Consider the following 5000-nt stretch of genomic DNA (forward strand, 5'->3'; position numbering starts at 1 on the left):
TTTTTGATAGTGTCCGCCTTCCTCTTGCCATCTGTACTAACTCTTTCACTCAAAGGCAAAGGTAAAAGATCAAGTGGACACAAAGGATTAAACCCATAAACAACTTCAAAAGGAGAAAACTTCGTAGCAGAATGCATTGCATGATTGTAAGCAAACTCAACATGTGGTAAACATTCTTCCCAAAGCCTAAGATTCTTCTTAACCAAAGACCTAAGCAGAGCAGACAAGGTTCGATTAACAACTTCAGTTTGACCATCAGTTTGCGGAAAACATCAATCTTGTTCCTAGTTTAGACCATAAGGTTTTCCAAAAGTAACTAAGGAACTTAGCATCACGATCAGATACAATGGTCTTAGGCATTCCATGCAACCTAACAATCTCTCTAAAGAACAAATCAGCTACTTGTGTGGCATCATCAGTTTTATGACAAGGAATGAAATGAGCCATTTTCGAAAATCTGTCAACAACAACAAAGATTGAATCTCGTCCAGACTTAGACCTTGGCAATCCTAACACGAAATCCATAGAAATGTCTACCCAAGGATGAGAAGGAATAGGAAGTGCAGAATACAAACCGTGGTTTGAAGACTTGGATTTAGACTTCTTGCACACCACACAACGGCTACATATCCGTTCCACATCTTTCATTAAGCTCGGCCAATAGAAGTGATCATGAACCGCCTTGTAAGTCTTTTTGACACCAAAATGTCCCATAAGCCCACCTCCATGAGCTTCCCTGAGAAACAACTCCCTCAAAGAACATTGGGGCACACACAAACGGTTATCAAAGAATAAGAAACCAGAATTTTGAAAGTATTTGCCATAAGCAACCTTTGGGCATTTTCGAAAAATCTCTTTAAAGTCCTGATCAGAAGCATAAAGATCCTTGATAAATTCAAAACCAAGCAGTTTAGTTTCAAGAGCTGAGAGAAGAGTATACCTTCGAGACAATGCATCGGCCACAACATTCTCCTTACCTTGTTTGTACTTGATCACATATGGGAATGTCTCAATGAACTCCATCCAACGAGCATGCCTCTTGTTGAGCTTTTGCTGACCCTTAAGGTGTCTTAGAGACTGATGATCAGTGTGGATAATGAACTCCTTAGGCCAAAGATAGTGCTGCCACGTTTGAAGGGCCCTCACCAAGGCATAGAGTTCTTGGTCGTATGTGGGGTAGTTGAGCATGGCTCCTCCCAGCTTCTCACTGAAATAAGCCACTGGTTTTCCTTCCTGCATCAACACAGCACCAATACCAACACCAGAAGCATCACATTCGATTTCAAAAGCTTTAGAAAAATCTGGAAGTACAAGTAAAGGGGCATGAGTCAACTTCCCTTTAAGGATTTCGAATGCTTCTTCCTGAGCTGGTCCCCATTTGAACCCCACGTTCTTCTTGATTACTTCAGTAAGAGGAGCGGCCAAGGTACTGAAGTTTTGAACAAATCGCCTATAGAAGCCGGCAAGGCCATGGAAGCTTCTTACTTCACCAATGGAGGTCGGAATCGGCCAGTCCCGGATTGCTTGGACCTTCTGCTCGTCCACTCTCAAGCCATCTGCACCTACAACAAAACCTAGAAAGACCACATGATCTGTGCCAAAAGAACACTTTCCAAGGTTAGCAAACAAACGTTCCTTTCTAAGGACTTCAAGAACAGATTTCAAGTGCTGTTTGTGCTCTTCAAGGCTTTTGCTGTAAATAAGAATGTCATCAAAGTAAACCACAACAAAATGACCAATAAAAGACCTCAAGACATGATTCATTAGGCGCATGAAAGTACTAGGTGCATTAGTGAGACCAAAGGGCATGACAAGCCACTCATACAAACCTAGTTTTGTTTTAAAGGCCGTTTTCCATTCATCACCTTCTTTCATCCTAATCTGATGATAGCCACTTCTCAAATCTATCTTAGAAAAGTACTTAGAACCATGGAGTTCATCAAGCATATCATCAAGACGAGGGATAGGATGTCGATACTTTACCGTGATGTTGTTTATGGCCCGGCAGTCCACACACATCCTCCAGGAGCCATCCTTCTTTGGTACAAGTAGAACAGGCACGGCACAGGGACTGAGACTCTCTCTGATGTATCCCTTTTCAAGCAAGTCATTGATCTGTTTCTCCAACTCCTTGGTCTCGACCGGATTGGTGCGGTACGCTGGTCGGTTCGGTAGAGAGGCGCCCGGGACGAGATCAATCTGATGCTCAATGCCTCTTACCGGTGGCAATCCTTTGGGATTTTCTTCTGGAAACACATCAGAATAATCCTGCAAGATACCTAAAAACTCACTCGGAATCTCCGGTGCAAGATCAGAAGACGATGAGGCCAAGAGAGACTCTTTATAAATCAGTAAGAGAAATGGCTTTTGAGAGCAAAGAGACTTCCTTACCTGACTTTCCTTGACAAAGAAGTTGGAGTTTCTGGTACTGGTCTCAGGTTTATCAGCTTTAGAGTCTTGGTCTCGATTCTTCTTAAGTTGGACCTGGTCTTGATGAACTTCCGAAGGCGACAAAGGCACCAAGGTGATCTTCTTTCCCTGATGATCAAATGAATGCCGGTTTGTGAAACCATCATGCACTGCCTTCTTGTCAAATTGCCAAGGCCGGCCCAAAAGAACATGGCAAGCATCCATGGGAAGCACATTGCACACAACCTCATCCTCATATCGGCCAATGGAGAGTGGAACTGTGACTTGCTCCTTCACATACTGTTCTCCGGCCTCATTGAGCCACTCCAACCTGAAAGGACGAGAAAGAGGTCGAGTAACAAGCCCAAGTTTCTTTACAAGGGTGTCACTAGCCACATTAGTGCAACTACCTCCATCAATGATTAAAGAACAAACTTTATCAGAAATGAGACATCTAGAGTGAAAGAGATTCTCCCTTTGTTCTTTGTCATTGGATTTTGGTTGGACACTCAAGGCACGCCTAGTAACCAGTAGTGAACCATGGCTCGGCTCATCAAGGACATCTTCATCATAGATCGGATCAGAACTCTTCACAAAGGTCGAGCAAAACTCATCGATCACTCCATCGACCTCCTCATCAAAGATGGGATCAGTGGTGTCGTCCAAGACCCTCCTAGTAACAAGAAGGGGACCATGAACCGGGAAGTCAAGTGCTTCTTTCTCATCATCATCATCATACACTGGTCCGAGATCCTCCTTGTCTTCTTCAGATTCGACTTCTCCATTCTCCAAAAGCACCATCACCTTTTGGTTTGGACATCGATTGGCATAGTGGCCAAGGCCATGACACCTAAAGCATTGGATGTCTCTAGTTCGTTTGGTAGCCTCTTCTTTCTTTTCTCTATCATCACGAGCAGGGACATTAGTCTTAAAAGCTGTATTTGTTGTGGAAGAAGACTTACCCTTGTCTTGATAGTTTGGCTTGGAAGCAAAGGTCGGTTTAGAAGCAAAGGTTGGTTTAGTGAGACCCTTTCTCTTGACTTGTTGCTCGATCAGCACAGCCTTGTGTAGCATCTGCTCCATGCTGTCATAGTCTTCCAGCTCCATGCGGTCTTGTATGTCCCGGTTGAGCCCGGTAAGAAATCTGGCCATGGTGGCGTCTAAGGGCTCTTCTACATCAGCTTTGATCATCAAGGTCTCCATCTCCTGGTGATAGTCCTCAACTGTCTTAGAACCTTGAAGCAAACGCCTGAGTTTATGGTGTAGATCCCGGTGGTAATGGTCGGGAACAAAACGTCTCCGCATCAGCATGGAAAGCTCATCCCATGTATCGACTGGCGCCTCACCTGCTCTCCTCCTGCTAGTCACAACTCGATCATACCAGTTAATAGCATAGCCAGTAAACTCAGCAGCAGCAAGTCTAACCTTTTTAATATCAGAAAAATTTTGACAATCAAACACAAGTTCAATTTTTCTTTCCCATTCAAGAAAAGCATCCGGATCATTTTTGCCATCAAAACTTGGAATTTTCAATTTCAAACCACCCAAGCCATCATTGGTTCTTTCATTTCTACCAAAAGGATTGACATCACCTCGGTTTTGATGCCTAGGAACTCTCCTTGGACGGTTGATGGATCGATCATCATCATAAGACTCTTCTCGGATTTCTAGATCGGACCGGCTGTTCCTCCTTGGGTGGTCACGTCTGGTTCTGGTACGTGACTGAGTTGGACGGCCCTGAAGTTCATCAAGCCTCTGATGGATCGCCTCCAAACCTGTATTCAACAAGTTAGACATAGAATCATTGAGAGCACGCATTTGCAAGTTAGATAGCCCGGCATGTGAGTTTCCGGGTCGGTTTCTTTCTTCTTCACTGTCCATAGCTACCTGAAAACTTAGACAAGGTAAAGTTAGATTAAAACCCTCTCACACTCAGGTGTTTGTCCTTGCCCACACACGTGTTTCACTCAATTTGATAGTCCCTCAAAAGAGTTTTCCTCAAAGTTCTAAGAGAACAAACTAGATATCCCAAAAATGAGAATCCCAAGTGAAACACCCAAGAGACAAGATAGAAAGACAAGAGATTTAACAAGGGGAATCCGTATTAACCACCTCCAAGACCGGATTTCTCCTCGGCCAGCAGGATTACTCTTCTACCACCAAACCACAATCGAAAACTTTTGAAAACTTTTCTTTCTCTTTTTTTTTTTTGATTAGATCTTTTTTTTTTTTATGGATGGTAAAGAGGGGCCCGGATTCAAAGATAGATAGAAGAAGAATTTTTTTTTTTAAAAAATATGAAGAAAGTGATAGGTGAGAAAGGTGGAATGAAAAGAGATACCGGAAGAGTGGCTCTGATACCACTTGAAGAACCCTAAGGAACGAACACTCAACCGGTTCTGATGATATGAACTCGATCTGAAGAGATAGAGAACTGATGGATTGTTTAGTGACACAAAGGGATGCGGAAAGCCCAATGATACTACTAGAACTCTCAATGGCCGCTTGATTTGACACACAAGTCCGGCTCAAAGAAAGGGAAATCACTTGGAGATAACCTCACCAAGGGAACAAGAATGTTCTAATCAAAG

This window comes from Brassica napus, unplaced genomic scaffold (assembly GCF_020379485.1).
Source record: "Brassica napus cultivar Da-Ae unplaced genomic scaffold, Da-Ae ScsIHWf_263;HRSCAF=436, whole genome shotgun sequence".
NCBI lineage: Eukaryota > Viridiplantae > Streptophyta > Magnoliopsida > Brassicales > Brassicaceae > Brassica > Brassica napus.